This window comes from Nymphaea colorata, unplaced genomic scaffold (genome assembly GCF_008831285.2).
Source record: "Nymphaea colorata isolate Beijing-Zhang1983 unplaced genomic scaffold, ASM883128v2 scaffold0476, whole genome shotgun sequence".
Taxonomy (NCBI): Eukaryota; Viridiplantae; Streptophyta; class Magnoliopsida; order Nymphaeales; family Nymphaeaceae; genus Nymphaea; species Nymphaea colorata.
Genome location: NW_022204982.1, coordinates 4,237 through 29,364, shown reverse-complemented (window position 1 = coordinate 29,364; position 25,128 = coordinate 4,237). Strand labels below are relative to the sequence as shown.

Below are 25,128 nucleotides of genomic sequence, written 5' to 3'. Positions count from 1 at the left end.
ATCTACACAATCCATTGTGGTAATGGAAGATCACACCATACCACGTCCCAAATGGTTATGAGAGCCAACTCAAGGTAGACTTGGCCAAATCCCATTTGGCAAATGATGGTAAGGCATAATCACACCATCCAAAATTGTAGAGGAACTAAGAATCTAAGAAGAAATTAGGGCAAAATATTTTACATGTTTGTCATCCTCTGGCTCCTCAGTGTCAGCTTCATCAGGCTCATCCGCCTCTTCTTTCTCGTCCTGTCACAACAAGAATGTGAGATCATAAACTTTAACACGCAAAACACATTACCGAAAGGCACTTTCAAAATAAGAGACTCACGTCAGAAGATTCATCGGGCTCAGCTGCTGATTCCTGCAACAGTTTAAAAAAATGAAACAGAATAAGAAGCATGCAAGCATGGTTGGACGGCAGAAAAAAAACTGATGCCTATTGAATATAGTCTTGCTGGGAGAAGGCCCGACTCTACCTCGGCAAATACCTTCTGGCAGCAGTTCGTTCCTTTACTTTATTAGCTTGCCTTTATATTCATCATTTCGTTTCTTTTTTTCCCCATTTCCCATACAAACAAAATAAGAGATCGATTCGAGCAAATTAGTAAATGACGCTGTCATTATTAGCTGAGCATTTTATTTACTCTTATGCACCAAAGTAGTTCCATTACACGAAACATTCTGCATCATATACACTACGACCGAACTAAGGACGAACAGAACGGTAGATGGGACTCTTAGGAGGCTGCAGCAGAGCAACTTCTGCTAACGGTTTCATTTCAGCTCATTCTTGGAGGTGCTGATGTTGCCGGCAGACCGATTTTCCACTATGTCGATGACCTTAGGCTGTCTACCGTTCCCTTCCGCCAGCTTGGGGATGGTTACCTTCAAACACCATTATCCAGGTGCACCTTGACGGCATCCATGTTCTTATTGTAGGGTAGCCCGAACTGCCGCCAGAACTCGCAGATGGGCCTCTCCCCCCAGTGCCACTCAAATGCCTTCTGCCTCCTTCTCCTCCTCCCCTTTCCTCTCCCTGCTGATCCTCAGTACCCTTCCCTCCTCTACCTCAATCTTTCTGTCCTCCTTCTTCACCCCTTCCATTCCATTCCCAAACATATATCACCTTTAGCACTACTATTGGAGAAATCATTCATGCCAATTCAAAAAACGAAGAGAACGAGAGAGATAGAGCTGATGAGAAGTCCACGTTTCAACAACACGAATCCACGTTTCAGCATCACGGAAACAAATTTGTCAATAATTTCTTACCATGTTAGTATTTGCTTTTGTTGCTATATTTTTGTCTTATAGCCGTTGAGGGGAAACACCTTCCTTCTTGGTCTTTCTCCAGCGCTATATATACTCAATGTAATCTGTAAAGAAAGATGATGAGAAAATAGAGCAAGGTTGCGTGATGCTCTTATCGTTGATGTAGGATTGACAAATCTAAACCACGTAAATCTGTGTTCATTGTCTTTTTTCTAATCTCTCAAAAGTTATCATGGTATCAGAGCAATGATCTCGGGAGACCCCGTGTGATAAGGTGCCGAGGGAGGAGCCGACATTTTACATGTATCTTTCAAACATGGGAGATTACTCAATTGCCTGAAAGAAAACATGCAGTTCAACAGAAAGGTTATACAACAGTGATAGAACAGTGGAAAGATACAAGGCCAGGCTGGTCGCAAAACAGTATACTCAAACACAAAGAATGGATTATGAAGAAACATTTGGCCCGGTAGCCAAGATGAATACAGTTCGAATATTTCTCTCGATTGCTTGCAATTATGATTGGTCACTATTTCAATTAGATGTAAAAAATGTCTTTCTACAGGGAGACTTACAAGAAGAAGTATATATGAAACTACATATTGGATGGACTCAAGAAAAGTCTACATCAGTCTGCAAGCTGCGAAAACGATATATGGACTTAAACAATCTCCTCGAGCACAACACTTCAAATTGAGCAAAGGTCTTGAACAGTATGGATTCTATAGGAGTAAAGTTGAACGGATTGTCAAATATTTGAAATAGTCTCCTGGTCAAGGATTATTATATAAACGAAATGGCCATATCAACATTAGAAAATATTCTCATGCAGATTGGGGAGGAAGCATGGATCAAAAATCCACTACTGGTTATTGTATTTCTGTAGGCGATAACCTAGTATCTTGGCAAAGTAACAAACAACGAGCCACTTCTAGGTCCAGTGCAGAAGCAGAATACAGGGCGATTGCCACTACAACTAGTGAAATTACTTGGATTCATACTCAATGGGCTTAGAATTGAGTTCTCCAACACCAATGCATTGTGACAATCAAGCTGCTATTCATATTGCAGCAAATGCCGTGTTCCATGAAAGGACAAAACATATAGAAATTGACTGTCACTTCATACAAGAAAAGGTTCAGAATAGCAAAATCAGTACTCCCTTCACATCAAGTTCAAAACAACTTGCAGATAGATTAACCAAAGCAATATCAAGAAAAGAGTTAAATGAAGCCATTAACAAGTGGGGCTGCCATGACTTGTACGCCCCACTTGAGGGGGTGATGAGAAGTCGACGTTTCAGCATCACACATACAAATTTGTCAATAATTTCTTATCTTTTTAGTATTTGCTTTTGTTGCTATATTTTTCTCTTATAGCCATTTGTATAGCCATTGAGGTGGAAACACCTTCCTTCTTGGCCTTCCTCCAAAGTCTTCCTCCAGCGCTATGTATACTCAATGTAATCTCTAAAGAAAAATGATGAGAAAATAGAGCAAGGCTGCGTGATGCTCATATCGTGGATGTAGGATTGACAAATCTGAACCACATAAATCTATGTTCATTGTCTTCTTTCTATTTTCTCAAAAGTTATCAAGAGCACCAATCTCCTACTCTTCCATTTTTTGGAGTTCAAATGAGGGACACTAATTGCAAAACAACAAAAGAACAAGGACCAACGAAAGATTAAATGGTGAAAAGAAGAAGAAGAAGAAGATATGTACCAAGGACATCGAGGGTGATGAGATGGGCATGAGAGGTCTCCTTCCAATCGGCGCAGGCAAGGGTCAAGGTCGTATCCAGAGACTTGGGAATTGCAATAGGGGAATGCTCGAGGATCTTGAAGGGATCCACGGCTTCTTGAGGAATCATCATGTCCCACAGCCTACTGTAGGGAAGCAGGGTGATCGCCGTCTGTGGCAGGAATGCCACCCCCACCACCAATGACGCGATTAACAACACCAAGAAAGATGCCCTCTTCATCTGCCCGTTACCACCCATCTTCTGCTGCCATGCAATCAGAAGCACTTAAGAGACATAGCAAAAACGAGACCTGATAGTTTAACTTGTCCAATACGCGCAGAAACACGAAACTGATGCTTCCCCGGAAGCTCGGTCGAGGTATTTATAGGGGGAGATGGAAATGGTGGGGGTGTTGGGTCGGGTCCAGCCTCAAGTGGACCCGATCCAGCCCGTCACTTAAGTGACGGGCGGAAGGAAAAGGAGGGCACCCGATGGTGCCCCCCACTCTCACTCGTTCTTTTTCACGTCTCTCTCTCACTCTCTCTTTAGGGTTCCGTTTTTGGGAAAAGAGAAGGAGAGGTGTGACCTTTCGTACTCTCTCTTGGTGGCTACACAACAAGAGGCGAAAAGGGGAAGAAGAGAGGAGAGAAGGAGAAGAAGAAAGGAGAAGAGGAAGAGAAGGTTGCGAGCATTTGGCTAGAGCAAGATTCGATTCCAACGAGGAGGCGAAACGCATCTCCTCCCAATCCACGTTTTGGGCATTCAATCGGTGATATTTTTCCATTGTTTTTCTCATATAGCTTTGGTGAGATATTATTGCTGGAGGGTTGGCTTTGTGTAGCCCCTCGTGGGACAACTTATATCATTGATTATAGTGGATTGAGTTTGGGTCGTAGTACCCCGTGGTTTTTACCCTCATTGTTTAGAGGGGTTTTCCACGTAAAAATCTTCTTGCGCATTTGTGATTGCTTGGTCGTTGGTTTGTTGCTTCTTGCATGATCGGTTTGGACTATACTTCGTTGTTGAATCTTTTTTAGTAGATTCGTGTTTATCCGCATTGTATCCCAACAGGGGGTTCATCTGTCTAGACTAGTCCAGGGGAATCCCTGATTCCGTTGGTCTCTCTAATGAAGACCAACAGAAACCAGAAACCAGTCAAGAAGAATGTGGAAGGAAGGAGATCGATCTAGAGATTTCCAGTGTCGGTACTGGAAAGGACTCTATCCCCATTACCTGCTCTGAGTAACGGCCACACTCTAGAGAGTCAGGATCTGATTCAGAGCAATCTGGAAATAAAATTTTTGGGTATTGTTGACAAGGTCATGGCAGTTTAGTCGCGTACATTTTCTAAAATTTAGAAAGGTATCGAGAAATGAACATCAAATCGTATTGTATTATTTTGGTATGTCAACAAAACTTGCAAAAGTTCTTCAAAGGATTTATAAAAACAAGCAATTTCACGGTTTAGAATGTCTGGAATTTTATACTATAGAATTTCAATCAGTTGTACAATTAAATTAAAGATCCCCATCGCCTCCAGCATATGGCATTGATTTACTGCTTTCTTTTTTAACTTATATGCGATTTGCATATTTGTTTCGTCTCATCGCCACTAATAAATTCAAACATTTTGCTTGTTTAAAAACCCACTTAATTTCTTTTATTATTGACCAGAAATTCAACAATTACAGGAGCAGTCTTAGGTAATGTTTGGGTAACCAAACGAGTGGTTAAAGATTGTTTTTTTCTTTTGGACATTAGACATGAAATTATAAGACATGTAAAGATTGTCCTATCATTATTATCTGCCTTTCTATTATGCCATGAATAATCGATAGACGTCTGCTGAAGCCCAAAATTTCTAAAATATAGGAGAACTCGATGTCACAACGAAAATAAAACAAAAAAATATGAAATCCATGTACCATAATCAACATAAAGGGAGAAAATATATTCAGAAAAGATTTTAATATTTTGGCTCATTAGTTTACCTTGTTTTAAAAGAAAAACCAAAATTATACCGATGAAAAAAGTATTAGAGTTACGAAACAACTGATTTAATATCAATCATGTTTTAGTTTAAGTTATGATTCTATTATCAAAATTTTGATGTTATAAGAGACGTTCAGTTTTTTATTATTAAAAAACATTATTTAACTAAAAAAAAAGTAACTTAATATATGTCTCTCGTCAAATTGCTCTTAAGATCATATCTATAAGTTTAAATTATAAAAAGTTATTTTAATGATTAATTTTATAGCTCTGGTTTTTGTCTCTTACCCAAGTGGTCTGGTTTGACCAACTTTCATAATGATTAACTAACTTAATGTTCTCCACAAATTCCATTTTTCTCTCTGTCTGTGATCTCCCTCTCCCTCTCTCTTCCTAAGAAAAATTAGTGCTGGGCTTTTTTTCATAAATCCAACCATGTAGATGGAAGCACAAACGTTAGCACTTATATGACTCCAGAGAGTGATGCAAGTGGGATGCATACACTAAACATTATAATAAAATTTATCTGTCTCAGCCTTTTTGGATCATAAAATCTAATTTTCACGAGAATAAATATCGAAAGATGTTACATCTATTCCCATATTTTCATACATTTTGCATGCATTTGTATGATCGAGTTTACAAGAAAAACAGCTTAAAAGATTTTTGGCATCCATGGAAGGCATATTAAATATCCTAAAGAGGAATGCTGCCATCCACTTTTAACCACAAAAAAACAAATGCTTTTAACGTGATAATTTGTGAATTGTATGACTGATCAAGTTGGCTCACAGTGTTCCTCATAATCTTCATATTTAATTTGTTGGTCCTTGTATAACTGGAGCCCTATATACTGCCTTCTATTTTTTAGAACCACAGCATATCTGTCTTTTTATTTATGCGTTTTGTTTTTTTTGCTATTTTACTGTTATTTTTAAATATGTGTAGCTTGTTATGTGTACATGGGCCAAAAACCATTGTTACGAATATCGTTCTCAGAAAAATTTCAGCGAGGGTTTTGTCGAGTCTTTTCTAGCAAATGTCGACAATTCTTTAAAAAGTTAAAAATTAAGAAAATTATGAAAACTAACAAAAAAAATAAAAATTTCTGGGGAAATTCGCAATAAAATTTCTTATGAGATTTTTGAAATTCTCGTTATATCTGTGACATTAGTGCTCAAGCTGAACCTTCATGTCGTGATATCTTACCATCATTTTTCAGTTTTACGGGAGAACGCAAAACAAACAAAATTCGCCGGTAAATGGCGTTGTCTTGATCGGCTTGAGACGGGCACAAGCCAAGTTCAGACAAGTCAAAAAAGGTCGATGAACTGGATTGGCTCATTTCCCATGCTTAATTGCTGCATCTGGGCGAGAGTTTGTCTGTTCACATACATCATTAATTCCTTATCACTTTGTCTGTTCCTGATGGCTGGCTGACTCTGACTGAATACTTTTCCAATACTAAGAACAGACAACAAGTGAACATTGATAATTGAGATGTTGATTGATAGATACAGCAGAAAAGGTACATTAGAAAAGTTTTGAGAATCATGTGGTGCGCCAGAGGAAATCTCAATGCTCAAGACAGAAATTTGACACCCGGAAAATTGGAAGCAGGAACAGTTGTGCTATCCCCTAGGAGATAAGTTTTTAAGGACTATCATTTAAGAATTGGAAGCAGGAACAGTTGTGCATGAGTGCCAAAACTCACACCCAAAAACTGATGAAAAATGATGGTGAGATAGTTCTCATTTACCATTAAGTTGGTGATTGTTTCGAAAATCCGACTTGTGGGCTGCTAAAACTGTAGAACTGAAAATTTTGGGAAGGATCCCCTTTATCTTTAAGTCGCTCCTTAAGTCCGTAGCAATCCCAGATTGCATAATAATGTTGTGTTGTGGACCATATATCATTGGATATATTGACGATCATAATCCATTTAGAAAAGACTGCCATTCACATTATTGAAGGTTTAATCTTTAAGCATGAGTCCTTATTCATGTAAACATAAATGACAATAAACTCTTTCAAGACATGAAAGAACTTTTATGTTTGAAAATAATAAATAAATAAATAAATATACATATATATATGAAAGCGAAATATTTGACTATGTTTTAATTTAGAACATGTGATCATTATGTAGAGTTTGAGTTGTTGGGTCAGTGCAAGGAACATGCATACTCCAAAAGAAAAAAAAAAAAGATATTTCTGAAATTCTTGAAAAAAAAAAGTCCTTTTGAGTCTTTTCACTTTTGCCGATTTCTTTTTTCTCTTTTTTTGCCCATACAAAAGAAGTTTTTGCTATTCAAGCTAGAATGAACTACGACCAGTTTTGCATTCTTTTCATGCACTATGACCAGTATTGCATTATTTTGAAGCTGCTGAGCTAAGAATGACTGAGCGTCCAAAGTAAAAGCAGTAATGTTATGGAGAACTTGTATGGACCCCAAATCCCTCTTCCCATAAGTTTCATTATCAATACATCTCATTATCTTATTGTTTGCCAAAACTGGTGGCAGGACCATAAATTTTTAGTAGAAGAACATTAACTCATGATACGCTTAACCCAGCACATGTTTGCAAACAACTAATTTATATAAATAAATAGTTTTCGTGAAAATATGTGGGCAACTTCACCCAGAAGTCCACTTGTGCTTCTATCACTAGTGAAGTTGAGTACCAAAACTGTTTTATTCCAATTCAGAATTAAAATTTAAATATTTTGTTCCGAAAAATTAGGCAACGACAAAACAAAAAAGGTTGAAAAGAAAAACATGAAAAGGTGTATCAATTCTAGGAAATCTCTGATTTTAGTTTCTCACTAAGCGTTGACTGTGGGCAGAGTTGGGTGACTCATGATATTAGCAACATAGCTTGGAACTGCGTCCCCAACTTCATTCATGACTGTAAATTTATCATGATCTTAAACCAAAGATAAAACTACTTTTTCTGTAAATTTTTGCACTCAGTTTGTTTTAATTCAATTGGTCCTCATCCTTGGAGATGAATTTGTGCTGGTCAACCAAACTATTGGTTCAATACTTAGATTCATCAAACATGGCAAGGAAAGACGAAAGTTAAACGTCCACTATGGAAACCTTGACGAAGTGTCGATTGGATCGGCAGCAGCATGATTCAAATTTGTAGCATTACTTTTTTGATTTTACTGAAACCAAAAGTGAAATTGATGTGCTGACATAATTTTCAGTAGTTGTATTTTGCAGTAGATCTGTTGCTGGGAAGGTAAACTCCTCAAATTAGAGAACCAATAACACCAATCCGAAGAAAATGCATAACAGTACAATGGCACAGTCCAAATTAATGAATTGGTAGGAAGAATCGTGCATTAAATTAACTTCATCAAAAGACTCTGGAAGCAAAAAACGGATACCCAGTAGCACCTGTCCACATGCAACTGCAAGAATCACAATGGTAGCCTATCTTCAACAAAATTAGATAAAATGTTCACTATTAATTTCAGGAAAAAAGAAGAAGTTTTAGGCAACCATTGTGCTAAAGCTTCACACTAATTTCAGTAGTTGTGGTTTGCAGTAGATCTGTTCATGGCAAGGTAAACTCCTCAAATTAGTGAACCAAGAACACCAAACCGAAGAAAATGCATAACAGTACAATGGGGCAGTCCAAATTAATGAATTGGTAGGAAGAATCGTGCATTAAATTAACTTCATCAAATGACTCTGGAAGCAAAAAAAGGATACCCAGTAGCACCTGTCCACATGCAACTGCAAGAATCACAATGGCAGTTGGGGACCCAGTATTTGCAGTTGCATGTGGACAGGTGCTACTGGGTTAGCTTGGGAGATATGTGACAAAATAACTTCCTCTCCTTCTTAAGCGAATGCAACATTCAAGTATTTCCTTCTTCGTGGGCGGGACAGCATTGTGACTTGTCATACCAACTTCGGCAAAAGCGGATGCAAAGCCTGAAACATGATAGAGTGGTAAAGAACAGGCTGTAGCAGAAGTTCTTCGGAAATCTTCCTATGGCCCTGTGCTTGCTATGAAAAGCACTCGTAGAAGTACCCAAAAAATTGGGAGGACTTCTCTGGCTTCATCACAATAATGTCATTCTCTTGTAATTTATCCATCAAGTGGCGTGTACGGGCGGAATCAGTTGCCACATAACTGCTCCCTCCAAGTACAATGGTGGGTGGCCGCTGGTCTCCAAAACTATAGCAAAACTATATACGTCAACCTCGTTATTATAGTGCTTCTTATCCCCAAGACGAAGTGTGACAGCGCTATAAAGCTGCGAAGGGGAAGCCAGAGAAAATAACCGAACCCATGGTGCACAATGAAAGAGATTAAAAAACCTTAACAAGACCATTGGTACTTCCGGAGCCATCCATCGATATGTGCCAGTTTCTGCAGTCGTCATTTCGGTCAGGTGCTATTGGGTATCACCTGCTCTCCAAAGGAGTAAGTTTCTGCAGTCATCATTTCGGTCAGGTGCTATTGGGTATCACCTGGTCTCCAAAGGAGTAAGGACACCCAGTAGCACCTGACCGAAATGATGACTGCAGAAACTGGCACATATCGATGGATGGCTCCCGAGGTACCATTGGTCTTGTTAAGCTTTTTTAGTCTCTTTCGTTGTGCACCATGGGTTCGCTTAGTTTCTCTGGCTTCCCCTTCGCAGCTTTATAGCACGGTCACACTTCGTCGAGGGGATAAGAAGCACTATAATAACAAGGTTGATGTATATGGTTTTGCTATAGTTTTGGAGACCAGCCGCCACCCACCATTGTACTTGGAGGGAGCAGTTATGTGGCAACTGATTCCCTCGGTACACGCCACTTGATGGATAAATTACAAGAGAATGACATTACTGTGATGAAGCCAGAGAAGTCGTCCCGATTTTTTGGGTACTTCTACGAGTGCTTTTCATAGCAAGGACAGGGCCTTAGGAAGATTTCCGAAGAACTTCTGCTACAGCCGGTTCTTTGCCCGGATGAACACGTTGAACAGCCAAAAGAAGAAAAAAAAAAAACAAGTCCACATTGAACTGGGGAGAAACCAGCCGCCAGGTGCTACACAACAAGCTCCAGAGAAACCGAAGCATCCTGCAATGTACAGAGACAGAAGTCCGGGAAAAAAAGTTAAATTTGGCAATTAAATAAGCTTGGTTAAGTTATATGAGTGCAGTCGTTATGTTCAGTTTACCACTCTATCATGTTTCAGGCTTTGCATCTGCTTTTGCCAAAGTTGTGATGACAAGCCACAATGCTGTCCTGCCCATACACGAAGAAGGAAGTACATGAAAGTTGCATACGCTTAAGAAGGAGGAACCCTATATTTACTAGGAACTTACTCTGTGCGGGGTGAATAGCTTGGGGGGTTTCATTTTTGCAATAGAGCCCCTCTCTTTGATGTCAATCTCCATCTCTCTCTTCGAAAGAAAGAAATGGTTGCTAGAAAAGTCTAAGGTTTTTTTTTTTCCTCTTCTATTAGGGTGAGGACATTGGACTCCCCAGCCCCGGTATTTATAGTCTTAAGCCATTATGAGTAAATTAATAAGTGGAGATGCCATTGACGTTTTTATCATTTGCTTGCCAATTTGCACGTTAGATTTAGATGAAAATAACAAATATGGATGTGCTTAGACCATAGTCATAAAAATTGAGTGTGCGTGTGTGTGTGATAATTTTAAATATGCAAAAAACACAAAAACAAGTCTGTCATTTTAAACTTTAAAACCCCACCTTTTTTGGAAAAAAGCCAAAATAAAAAGAAGTGTTTTAAGTGGTTTTTCATCTACTTTAATGACGAATTGCTTGTTTCCAATTTTTTTTTTTATTTGTTGCTTAATCGTTTAGTTTTTTGATGTTGGGATTATTAGTTTCTTGCATATTTAAATTTTCCATAATTTTTATGTTGTGAAATAGCTTCTGATTTTTGTGCATTTTTTTTAAGAAGTCGATTTTTACCCAAGATAACTTTCCTGAGACAGCATCTAAATCCCAGTAGGGACACTCACTAGACGTCGGTGGCCCTACATGAGTCTCTCTCTCTCTCTCTCTTGGCCATTGTCGACTGATATTTTTTATGTACAGTAGCTGCGTCAGATCAGTCTCTTTCTTCTCTTACTTTGTTATTTTTTCCTCCACACTGCTAACAGGGAACCCTTTTGAATGCTTTTCCCACTCTTAAGGGCTAGCGGATGGTACCTTTGATAGATTTTCTTTTCGTTTGGAATTTCTAGGTTCTCCTCAGCATCGAGTTCATGTTTAGTGTATCTTCTTTTTACCATTTGGAATTTAGTCTTTACATTTTGTTTGGGTGGAGATGATGATGGTTTTGCCTTGTTTCATTGAGATAAATTCCGAATATTTCTTTTACATTCTTACTATGATTGAGGTTGTTTTTCCACATAAACTTAAAAGCCCCAAAATTTGTTGGATAATTCCTTGTTTTATCTAATATATTCACTAATATGCAATTTTTTCTTACAATTATGATTCGGAAAGTTACAACCAAATTTAAATTACAGCAATAAGATGGTCCTACATGATTCGGGATTTTTGTAGTGGTGCCAACTGCATTAGGTTTGGGTTAAGACGTTCCCAATTTGGAAAGGAGCAGATTCAGTGTCTTCAAAGTGAATATGCACCAAAATTTGACCTCAATGAAGTGAATGTGCAATTGGTAGTGCAAATGCGCCAAGTTTTGAGAGAACCTAATTATGCTTATGTGTGCAAGCGCAGAGATTAAAGAAAAAAAAAGAGGCCCACTAAATCATTAGTTATATGTTGGTCATAACCTGCTCATTTATTAGTAGAAGTTTCATATTTCATGTTTTGATATTCAAGAAAGACGGAATTCTTCTCGTCTTACTTTTTGAATTTGGCACTACCTGAGTTCACATTGTCAAATTACTGCTTTTGATTAACCGATATTTGACATTGTTTCCAAAAAAATAGTAGACCAAACAAAAATGACGGTGATGAGGATGCTGGTGGAAAACAAAGTTTGATTTGGCCAATTGTAGCTAATGGAGAAGGAAAAAGCCAAGCTAAATCAGCGGGTGGAGGCATATTCATTGGATTGCCCAGCTAGGTCCAAAATTGGTTTGTCAATATAAGACCCTGCAAATAAGGATGTGAATGGACTGGATTTGAATCCGACATTTGATTACACTGCTTCAAGAAAGTGAGATGTGGGAAAAATATTAATATCCAATGGACCTATTAAAAAAAGACATTTGATTGGATTCAGATTCAATAATTATAAATAAATATCTGATCGAATAATAGACATGAAGTCAACCAATTAAATTTTCTTATATCAGATACCTTTGCATTTTTAAAGTCTGTTCAAAACATATTATTATACCATTCAAATTCAGTTGTGAATTTAAAAGTTGAATGTAGATTTCAGTTATGAATTTGAAAGTTGGATTCAGATATATATGACAAACTTTTTTTATCTGCCATTCGAATCTAGATTCGAACCCAAATATTTGAATATCCAATTACATCAATTCAATATGATAAAAAGGAATATCCAATCTGAATCCAATTCATTGCCATCCTAACCCTGCAATCAATACCATACATTCTCTCCAAAATCTATATTATTGCTCTGTGGGCGTGTTGATGCTGTATAAGCACTGAGGCCCGACTCTACCTCGGCAAATACCTTCTGGCAGCAGTTCGTTCCTTTACTTTATTAGCTTGCCTTTATATTCATCATTTCGTTTCTTTTTTTCCCCATTTCCCATACAAACAAAATAAGAGATTGATTCGAGCAAATTAGTAAATGACGCTGTCATTATTAGCTGAGCATTTTTTAGACAATCAGTTCCATTACGGTTTTAAATAAAACATGCCAGGAAAAAAAAGAAAAGAAAAAATGCTGGTAAGCAGATCAACAAGATGTAGAGATCTACACATCCATTGTGGTAATGGAAGATCACACCATACCACGTCCCAAATGGTTATGAGAGCCAACTCAAGGTAGACTTGGCCAAATCCCATTTGGCAAATGATGGTAAGGCATAATCACACCATCCAAAATTGTAGAGGAACTAAGAATCTAAGAAGAAATTAGGGCAAAATATTTTACATGTTTGTCATCCTCTGGCTCCTCAATGTCAGCTTCATCAGGCTCATCCTCCTCTTCTTTCTCGTCCTGTCACAACAAGAATGTGAGATCATAAACTTTAACACGCAAAACACATTACCGAAAGCACTTTCAAAATAAGAGACTCACGTCAGAAGATTCATCGGCTCAGCTGCTGATTCCTGCAACAGTTTAAAAAAATGAAACAGAATAAGAAGCATGCAAGCATGGTTGGACGGCAGAAAAAAAACTGATGCCTATTGAATATAGTCTTGCTGGGAGAAGGCCCGACTCTACCTCGGCAAATACCTTCTGGCAGCAGTTCGTTCCTTTACTTTATTAGCTTGCCTTTATATTCATCATTTCGTTTCTTTTTTTCCCCATTTCCCATACAAACAAAATAAGAGATTGATTCGAGCAAATTAGTAAATGACGCTGTCATTATTAGCTGAGCATTTTATTTACTCTTATGCACCAAAGTAGTTCCATTACACGAAACATTCTGCATCATATACACTACGACCGAACTAAGGACGAACAGAACGGTAGATGGGACTCTTAGGAGGCTGCAGCAGAGCAACTTCTGCTAACGGTTTCATTTCAGCTCATTCTTGGAGGTGCTGATGTTGCCGGCAGACCGATTTTCCACTATGTCGATGACCTTAGGCTGTCTACCGTTCCCTTCCGCCAGCTTGGGGATGGTTACCTTCAAACACCATTATCCAGGTGCACCTTGACGGCATCCATGTTCTTATTGTAGGGTAGCCCGAACTGCCGCCAGAACTCGCAGATGGGCCTCTCCCCCCAGTGCCACTCAAATGCCTTCTGCCTCCTTCTCCTCCTCCCCTTTCCTCTCCCTGCTGATCCTCAGTACCCTTCCCTCCTCTACCTCAATCTTTCTGTCCTTCTTCACCCCTTCCATTCCATTCCCAAACATATATCACCTTTAGCACTACTATTGGAGAAATCATTCATGCCAATTCAAAAAACGAAGAGAACGAGAGAGATAGAGCTGATGAGAAGTCCACGTTTCAACAACACGAATCCACGTTTCAGCATCACGGAAACAAATTTGTCAATAATTTCTTACCATGTTAGTATTTGCTTTTGTTGCTATATTTTTGTCTTATAGCCGTTGAGGGGAAACACCTTCCTTCTTGGTCTTTCTCCAGCGCTATATATACTCAATGTAATCTGTAAAGAAAGATGATGAGAAAATAGAGCAAGGTTGCGTGATGCTCTTATCGTTGATGTAGGATTGACAAATCTAAACCACGTAAATCTGTGTTCATTGTCTTTTTTCTAATCTCTCAAAAGTTATCATGGTATCAGAGCAATGATCTCGGGAGACCCCGTGTGATAAGGTGCCGAGGGAGGAGCCGACATTTTACATGTACCGCAGTTGCTGTCCTCGGAGATAACCCTGCGCAAGGCTCGCCAGACAAGGAATTCTAGGCGTGACTTTCTCTGGGTCACGTTTTTTACTGGAGGCGATTTAGAGATCGAGCAAGGTGGCGTTGGATTCAGAAATGTGTCTAGTATTTTTAAATCAATTTTTATATTTTTTGGACAATCCTATGAAGAGATACAAGATTTACAAGTGCCGCAAGTTTCTGAAGTTCAATGGACGCCAACGAAGGAACCAGTGATTCTCAAAGACTGAACTCTACTTGTGGATCTTCAACACAACAACATATTGTCGTGGAGACAGGTACCACCATTCTCAAAATTACAAATGTTTCATTGAATGGCTTAAATTATATGTCATGGTCCAAAGCTACTACTTTGTTCTTAAGTGGGAAATGTAAACTTGGGTTTGTTAATGGAACAAAATCTAAACCTACCATTGGCGACCCTAACTATGATGAGTGGGAGTTCGGTAATCATATGGACATGTCTTGGTTATTGAATTCTATGGATGCTAAAATTGCTGAGAGTTTTTATTATTTCAAAACTGCCGAACCAATATGGAATGGTGCCAAAGAGTTATATAGTGAAAAATATAGTACGGTGCACATGTATCAACTCTCCCATGAGATTTATGAGTTGAAGAAAGGTCATATGACCTTGAGCGACCATATTGCTACGTTTAAAGGGAAGTGGAATGAGATGGACACTCATTGCCCGCTTTCAACTGACCTTGCTCGCAATAAGAGGCAGTGAGATCAGGAAAGAACCTTCAAACTATTGGCTGGTTTAGGTGAAGATTAAGATCAAGCAAGAAGACAAATATTAATGACATATAATCTATCGTCTTGGGATATGGTGTGTAACACCCTCTTACGAGAAGCAAAAAGAAGGAAGATTATGAACACTAGTGACACTATTAATACTAAAACTAGTAGTGATAACATTGAAAAAGTTGCATTCAATGCCTCGGTCAGCAAAAAACATGAAGAAAAAATGGAGGTTCGGCCGTCGCTCAGAAATAGAGGCAAACGATTGGTTTAATCCGACGAAGGTGATGTTACTCTTGCTACTATTGCAAAGATGATTAAAAATTTGAATGGCCAAAAAGACACCAACACAGCAACTGCTGCATCAGCGTTCACTTCACCTAAAAATCAACCAAGTATGAACTCAGATCCCTCTCTTACTAGAAATTACTCCTGGATCATGGATTCAGGTGCATCTGAACATATGTCATGTTTTCACAATAACTTGAAAGATATAAAAAATAAAAGTGAAAATAGAACGTGACTATAGCTGATGGCACCTCCATTAAAGTTGTTGGAGTTGGGAAAACATGTTTTTTTGAAAAAGAATTAAAGACTCTTTATATGCCTAATCTGGCATCTGATCTACTCTCTGTTTCTAAGATTACACTTAATCTAAATTGCAATGTTATCTTTTCTCATACCAATGTGATGTTTCAGGATAGGTTGATGAATATGACTATTGGTGAAGGAAAAGAAGAGAATGGAGTGTATGTGATTGATCAAAATAATAATGTTGCTATGACTGCTAGCTCGGGATTTGATTCTCACTTATGGCATTGCAGACTTGGCCACCCGTCCAGTAGAATTTCGTCGTTAATTTTTCCTCAAGAAACTTTTGATTTACGTGTGTGTGAAATTTGTCAATATGCTAAAATGACTTGTCCTCCTTTTGTTTTGTCCAAAATTGTTGCTAGTGAACTATTTGAATTGGTGCATGCTGATGTTTGGCGTCCTACCCCAGTAACATCATATAATAGTTTTAAATATTAATTATCATTTATTGATGATTTCTCTAAGGTAACCTGGTTATATCTTCTCAATTCCAAGGATCAAGTTATTGAAAAAATTGTGATTGACTACAATATGGTGCGAAGTCAATACAATGTTGGTATTAAGACCCTAAGAACCGACAATGGGATTGAGTTTAAAAGCAGTTTTTTTTGAAAATTTTGAGAATTTGAGTGACATGATGCATCAATATTCATGTGTAAAAACTCCGCAACAAAACGGAGTAGACGAGAGGAAAAATTGTCATATTCTTGAAATTACAGAATTACAGGTTCCTTACTTTTTTAGTCTTGTATGCCTAAATAGTTTGGGAGAGAGACGATTATGACTGCTTGATACCAAATTAACTGAACTCCTAGCTGCATGTTAAGAGGAAAATCACCTCTTCACATCCTTACAGGACACAAGATTAGTATCGATCACTTGAAATTGTTCGGAAGCATTGTATATGTTATGGTCGACAAAACTGAACGAGACAAACAAAGCCCTAAAGCTCGCAAATGTGAATTTATGAGATATTCAGTCAACAAAAAAGAGTATAGATGTTACAATCCTTGTGACCAGCGCATGTATATTTTTAGAAATGTCAAATTTGATGAGTCACTGCTATATTTCAAAAATCACCATCATCAAGAAAGACGATAGGGGAGACTATTCTGCCAAACATTACCATTTATGATCATTTAGTTGCCATTTCTACCAACCAAGGTAATCATAATGCATAGAAGAAGCTCAAGTGCAGACCTTGATTTTAAAACTTGGGAGCTCATGAAGTTGGAAGGGGCACAACTGAAGTCACTGAGCCTAGAAGATCACAAAGAACCATTCAACCTCCTAGGCACTTGAAAGATATGTGACATATAAGGCAATTATGCATTCTATCGAAAAATCAATGTGATGTTTAAATTTTTTTCAGAAAAACACTACGCCTTTTTGGCTATCATAAAAAGAGAATTAGAACCAAGATCTTATGAGGAGGCCAAAGATAATCCTCTTTGGATCAAAACTATGCATGAAGAGCTTGATGCCTTAAACAAAAATCAAACATGGGAGATTACTCAATTGCCTGAAGGAAAACATGCAGTTCTTTGCAGATGGGTTTTTAAAATCAAATACAACAGTGATAGAACAGTGGAAAGATACAAGGCCAGGCTGGTCGTAAAAGGGTATACTCAAACACAAAGAATGGATTATGAGGAAACATTTGGCCCGGTACCCAAGATGAATACAGTTCGAATATTTCTCTCGATTGCTTGCAATTATGATTGGTCACTATTTCAATTAGATGTAAAAAATGTCTTTCTTCAGGGAGACTTAGAAGAAGAAGTATATATGAAACTACATATTGGATGGACTCAAGAAAAGTCTACATCAGTCTGCAAGCTGCGAAAACGATATACGGACTTAAACAATCTCCTCGAGCACAACACTTGAAATTGAGCAAAGCACTTGAACAGTATGGATTCTATAGGAGTAAGGCTGACAACTCGTTATTTATTAGTAAGAAAGACAATGATATTACTTTGATACGTATCTATGTAGACGACATAATCATCACAAGTGGCAACACTTTCAAGATCATGGATGCAAAAGCACTACTTCAAAAGACCTTCGATATAAAGGATTTGGGAAAGTTAAAATATTTTTTGGGAATAGAAATTGCATAGTCAAAGAAAGGACTATCTATGTTGCAAAGAAAATATGTTACTGATCTACTCAAAGAAACTGGAAAGCTTGAACGTCGTCCTGTGTAGATACACCAGTGGTCAACAACAACAAAGAAGCCATTACTGAGAAACAGGAAACTCCAGAAATTTCAAGATATCAACGACTAGTAGGATAGCTTATATATCTCACAGTCACGATACCGACATCACCTACACAGTAAATCTTGTTAGCCAACATATGCATGATCCGACTCAGGAACATTGGGACATGGTTGAACGGATTCTCAAATATTTGAAGAAGTCTCCCGACCAAGGATTATTATATAAACGAAATGGCCATGTCAACATTAGAGCATATTCTGATGCAGATTGGGGAGGAAGCAGGAATCAAAAATACACTACTAGTTATTGTATTTGTGTAGGCGATAACCTAGTATCTTGGCAAAGTAAGAAACAACGAGCCACTTCTAGGTCCAGTGAAGAAGCGGAATACAGGGAGATTGCCACTACAACTAGTGAAGTTACTTGGATTCATACTCTTTTATCTGAAATGGGATAGAATTCAGTTCTCCAACACCAATGCATTGTGACAATCAAGCTGCTATTCATATTGCAGCAAATGCCGTGTTCCATGAAAAGACAAAACATATAGAAATTGACTGTTACTTCATACAAGAAAATGTTCAGAACAGCGAAATCAGTACTCCCTTCACATCAAGTTCAAAACAACTTGCAGATGGATTAACCAAAGCAATATCAAGAAAAGAGTTAAATGAAGCCATTAACAAGTAGGGCTGCTATGACTTGTATGCCCCACTTGAGGGGGTGATGAGAAGTCAACGTTTCAGCATCACACATACAAATTTGTCAATAATTTCTTATCTTTTTAGTATTTGCTTTTGTTGCTATATTTTTCTCTTATAGCCATTTGTATAGCCATTGAGGCGGAAAAACCTTCCTTCTTGGCCTTCCTCCAAAGTCTTCCTCCAGTGCTATGTATACTCAATGTAATCTCTAAAGAAAAATGATGAGAAAATAGAGCAAGGCTGCGTGATGCTCATATCGTGGACGTAGGATTGACAAATCTGAACCACGTAAATCTGTGTTCATTGTCTTCTTTCTATTTTCTCAAAAGTTATCAAGAGCACCAATCTCCTACTCTTCCATTTTTTGGAGTTCAAATGAGGGACACCAATTGCAAAACAACAAAAGAACAAGGACCAACAAAAGATTAAATGGTGAAAAGAAGAAGAAGAAGAAGAAGATACGTACCAAGGACATCGAGGGTGATGAGATGGGCATGAGAGGTCTCCTTCCAATCGGTGCAGGCAAGGGTCAAGGTCGTATGCTGAGACTTGGGAATTGCAATAGGGGAATGCTCGAGGATCTTGAAGGGATCCACGGCTTCTTGAGGAATCATCATGTCCCACAGCCTACTGTAGGGAAGCAGGGTGCTCGCCGTCTGCGGCAGGAATGCCACCCCCACCACCAATGATGCGATTAACAACACCAAGAAAGATGCCCTCTTCATCTGCCCGTTACCACCCATCTTCTGCTGCCAAGCAATCAGAAGCACTTAAGAGACATAGCAAAAACGAGACCTGATAGTTTAACTTGTCCAATATGTGCAGAAACACGAAACTGATGCTTCCCCGGAAGCTCGGTCGAGGTATTTATAGGGGGAGATGGAAATGGTGGGGGTTCATCTGTCTAGACTAGTCCTGGGGAATCCCTGATTCCGTTGGTCTCTCTAATGGCGACCAACAGAAACCAGAAACCAGTCAAGAAGAATGTGGAAGGAAGGAGATCGATCTAGAGATTTCCAGTGTCGGTACTGGAAAGGACTCTATCCCCATTACCTGCTCTGAGTAACGGCCACACTCTAGAGAGTCAGGATCTGATTCAGAGCAATCTGGAAATAAAATTTTTGGGTATTGTTGACAAGGTCATGGCAGTTTAGTCGCGAACATTTTCTAAAATTTAGAAAGGTATCGAGAAATGAACATCAAATCGTATTGTATTATTTTGGTATGTCAACAAAACTTGCAAAAGTTCTTCAAAGGATTTATAAAAACAAACAATTTCACGGTTTAGAATGTCTGGAATTTTATACTATAGAATTTCAATCAGTTGTACAATTAAATTAAAGATCCCCATCGCCTCCAGCATATGGCATTGATTTACTGCTTTCTTTTTTAACTTATATGGGATTTGCATATTTGTTTCGTCTCATCGCCACTAATAAATTCAAACATTTTGCTTGTTTAAAAACCCACTTAATTTCTTTTATTATTGACTAGAAATTCAACAATTCCAGGAGCAGTCTTAGGTGATGTTTGGGTAACCAAACAAGTGGCTAAAGATTGTTTTTTTCTTTTGGTCATTAGACATGAAATTATAAGACATGTAAAGATTGTCCTATCATTATTATCTGCTTTCTATTATGCCATGAATAATCGATAGACGTCTGGTGAAGCCCAAAATTTCTAAAATATAGGAGAACTCGATGTCACAACGAAACTAAAACAAAATATATGAAATCCATGTATCATAATCAACATAAAGGGAGAAAATATATTCAGAAAAGATTTTAATATTTTGCCCATTAGTTTACCTTGTTTTAAAAGAGAAACCAAAATTATACCGATGAAAAAAGTATTAGAGTTGCGAAACAACTGATTTAATATCAATCATGTTTTAGTTTAAGTTATGATTCTATTATCAAAATTTTGATGTTACAAGAGACGTTCACTTTTTTATTATTAAAAACATTATTTAACTAAAAAAAAACTAACTTAATATCTCTCTGGTCAAATTGATCTTAAGATCATATCTATAACTTTAAATTATAAAAAGTTATTTGGATGATTAATTTTATAGCTCTTGTTTTTGTCTCTTACCCAAGTGGTCTGGTTTTACCAACTTTCATAATGATTAACTAAATGTTCTCCACAAATTCCATTTTTCTCTCTGTCTATGATCTCCCTCTCTCTCTCTGTTCCTAAGCAAAATTAGTGCTGGTTTTTTTTTTCATAAATCCAACCGTATAGATGGAAGCACAAACCTTAGCACTTATACTCGAGAGAGTGATGCAAGTGGGATGCATACACTAAACATTATAATAAAATTTATCTGTCTCAGCCATTTTGGATCATAAAATCTAATTTTCACGAGAATAAATCTTGAAAGATGTTACATCTATTCCTATATTTTCATACATTTTGCATCCATTTGTATGATCGAGTTTACAAGATAAAAAGCTTAAAAGATTTTTGGCATCCATGGAAGGCATATTAAATATCCTAAAGAGTAATGCTGCCATCCACTTTTAACCACAAAAAAAACAAATGCTTTTCACGTGATAAATTGTATGATTGATCAAGTTGGCTCACAGTGTTCCTCATAATCTTCATATTTAATTTGTTGGTCATTGTATAACTGGAGCCCTATATGCTGCCTTGTATTTTTTAGAACAACAGCATATCTGGCTTTTTATTTATGCGTTTTGATTTTTTTGCTATTTTACTCTTATTTTTAAATATGTGTAACTTGTTGTGTGTACATGGGCCAAAAACCGTTGTTACAAATATCGTTCTCAGAAAAATTTCAGCGAGGGTTTTGTCGAGTCTTTTCTAGCAAATGTCGACAATTTTTTAAAAAGTTAAAAATTAAGAAAAATATGAAAACTAACAAAAAAAATAAAAATTTCTGGGGAAAGTCGCAATAAAATTTCTTATGAGATTTTTGAAATTCTCGTTATATCTGTGACATTAGTGGTCAAGCTGAACCTTCATGTCGTGATATCTTATCATCATTTTTCAGTTTTACGGGAGAACGCAAAACAAACAAAATTCGCCGGTAAATGGTGTTGTCTTGATCAGCTTGAGACGGGCACAAGACAAGTTCAGACAACTCAAAGAAGGTCGATGAACTGGAGTTGGCTCATTTCCCATGCTTAATTGCTGCATCTGGGCGAGAGTTTGTCTGTTCACATATATCATTAATTCCTTATCACTTTGTCTGTTCCTGATGGCTGGCTGAGTCTGACTGAATACTTTTCCATTACTAAGAACGGACAACAAGTGAACATTGATAATTGAGATGTTGATTGATAGATACAGCAGAAAAGGTACATTAGAAAAGTTTTGAGAATCATGTGGTGCGCCAGAGGAAATCTCAATGCTCAAGACAGAAAGTTGACACCGGGAAAATTGGAAGCAGGAACAGTTGTGCTATCCCCTAGGAGATAAGTTTTTAAGGACTATCATTTAAGAATTGGAAGCAGGAACAGTTGTGCATGAGTGCCAAAACTCACACCCAAAAAACTGATGAAAAATGATGGTGAGATAGTTCTCATTTACCATTAAGCTGGTGATTGTTTCGAAAATCCGACTTGTGGGCTGCTAAAACTGTAGAACTGAAAATTTTGGGGAGGATCCCCTTTATATTTAAGTCGCTCCTTAAGTCCGTAGCAATCCCAGATTGCATAATAATGTTGTGTTGTGGACCATATATCATTGGATATATTCACGATCATAACCCATTTAGAAAAGACTGCCATTCACATTATTGAAGGTTTAATCTTCAAGCATGAGTCCTTATTCATGTAAACATAAATGACAATAAACTCTTTCAAGACATGAAAGAACTTTTGTGTTTGAAAATAATAAATAAATAAATAAATATACATATATATATGAAAGCGAAATATTTGACTATGTTTTAATTTAGAACATGTGATCATTATGTAGAGTTTGAGTTGTTGGGTCAGTGCAAGGAACATGCATACTCCAAAAGAAAAAAAAAAAGATATTTCTGAAATTCTAGAAAAAAAAAAGTCCTTTTGAGTCTTTTCACTTTTGCCGATTTCTTTTTTCTTTTTTTTGCCCATACAAAAGAATTTTTTGCTATTCAAGCTAGAATGAACTACTACCAGTTTTGCATTCTTTTCATGCACTATGACCAGTATTGCATTATTTTGAAGCTGCTGAGCTAAGAATGACTGAGCGTCCAAAGTAAAAGCAGTAATGTTATGGAGAACCTGTATGGCCCCAAATCCCTCTTCCCATTAGTTTCATTATCAATACGTCTCATTATCTTATTGTTCGCCAAAACTGGTGGCAGGACCAAAAATTTTTAGTAGAAGAACATTAACTCATGATACGCTTAACCCAGCACATGTTTGCAAACAACCAATTTATATAAATAAATAGTTTTCGTGAAAATATGTGGGCAACTTCACCCAGAAGTCGACATGTGCTTCTACCACCAGTGAAGTTGAGTACCAAAACTGGTTTATTCCAATTCAGAATTAAAATTTAAATATTTTGTTCAGAAAAATTAGGCAACGACAAAAGAAAAAAGGTTGAAAAAGAAAAACATGAAAAGGTGTATCAATTCTAGGAAAGTCTCAGATTTTTGTTTCTCACTAAGCGTTGATTGAGGGCAGAGTTGGGTGACTCACGATATTAGCAACATAGCTTGGAACTGCATCCCCAACTTCATTCGTGACTGTAAATTTATCATGATCTTAAACCAAAGATAAAACTACTTTTTCTGTAAATTTTCGCACTCAGTTTCTTTTAATTCAATTGGTCCTTATCCTTGGGGATGAATTTCTGCTGGTCAACCAAACTATTGGTTCAATACTTAGATTCATATAACTTGGCAAGCATAGACGAAAGTTAAACGTCCACTATGGAAACCATGACGAAGTGTCGATTGAATCGGCAGCAGCATCATTCAAATTTTGTAGCATGACTTTTTTGATTTTACTGAAACCAAAAGTAAAATTGATGTGCTGATATAATTTTGCAGTAGATCTGTTGCTGGGAAGGTAAACTCCTCAAATTAGATAACCAAGAACACCAAACCGAAGAAAATGCATAACAGTACAATGGTAGGAAGAATCGTGCATTAAATTAACTTCATCAAAAGACTCTGGAAGCAAAAAACGGATACCCAGTATCACCGGCCCACAAGCAACTGCAAGAATCACAATGGTAGCCTATTTCAACAAAATTAGATAAAAAGTTCACTAATAATTTCAGGAAAAAAGAAGAAGTTTCACACTAATTTCACTAATTTCAGTAGTTGTGGTTTGCAGTAGATCTGTTGATGGCAAGGTAAACTCCTCAAATTAGTGAACCAAGAACACCAAACCGAAGAAAATGCATAACAGTGCAATGGTGCAGTCCAAATTAATGAATTGGTAGGAAGAATCGTGCATTAAATTAACTTCGTCAAACGACTCTGGAAGCAAAAAAAGGATACCCAGTAGCACCTGTCCACATGCAACTGCAAGAATCACAATGGCAGTTGGGAACCCAGTATTTGCAGTTGCATGTGGACAGGTGCTACTGGGTTAGCTTGGGAGATATGTCACAAAATAACTTCCTCATCTTCTTAAGCGAATGCAACATTCATGTATTTCCTTCTTCGTGGGCAGGACAGCATTGTGACTTGTCATCCCAACTTCGGCAAAAGCGGATGCAAAGCCTGAAACATGATAGAGTGGTAAAGAACTGGCTGTAGCAGAAGTTCTTCGGAAATCTTCCTATGGCCCTGTGCTTGCTATGAAAAGCACTCGTAGAAGTACCTAAAAATCAGGAGGACTTCTCTGCCTTCATCACAATAATGTCATTCTCTTGTAATTTATCCATCAAGTGGCGTGTACGGGCGGAATCAGTTGCCACCTAACTGTTCCCTCCAAGTACAATGGTGGGTGGCCGCTGGTCTCCAAAATTATAGCAAAACTATATACATCAACCTTGTTATTATAGTGCTTCTTATCCCCAAGACGAAGTGTGACAGTGCTATAAAGCCTCGAAGGGGAAGCCAGAGAAAATAACCGAACCCATGGTGCACAATGAAAGAGAGTAAAAATCCTTAACAAGACCAATGGTACTGTTGGAGCCATCCATCGATATGTGCCAGTTTCTGCAGTCATCATTTCGGTCAGGTGCTATTGGGTATCACCTGGTCTCCAAAGGAGTGAGTTTCTGCAGTCATCATTTCGGTCAGGTGCTATTGGGTATCACCTGGTCTCCAAAGGAGTAAGGACACCCAGTAGCACCTGACCGAAATGATGACTGCAGAAACTGGCACATATCGACGGATGGCTCCCGAGGTACCAT

General features: G+C 37.8%; 2 pseudogenes; both read right to left on the bottom strand.

The window, feature by feature from the left end:
* Window positions 1-777: 777 nt before the first annotated feature.
* On the bottom strand, window positions 778-13,697 carry LOC116245051 (22.0 kDa class IV heat shock protein-like; annotated as a pseudogene).
* Window positions 13,694-25,128, bottom strand: LOC116245050 (22.0 kDa class IV heat shock protein-like; annotated as a pseudogene).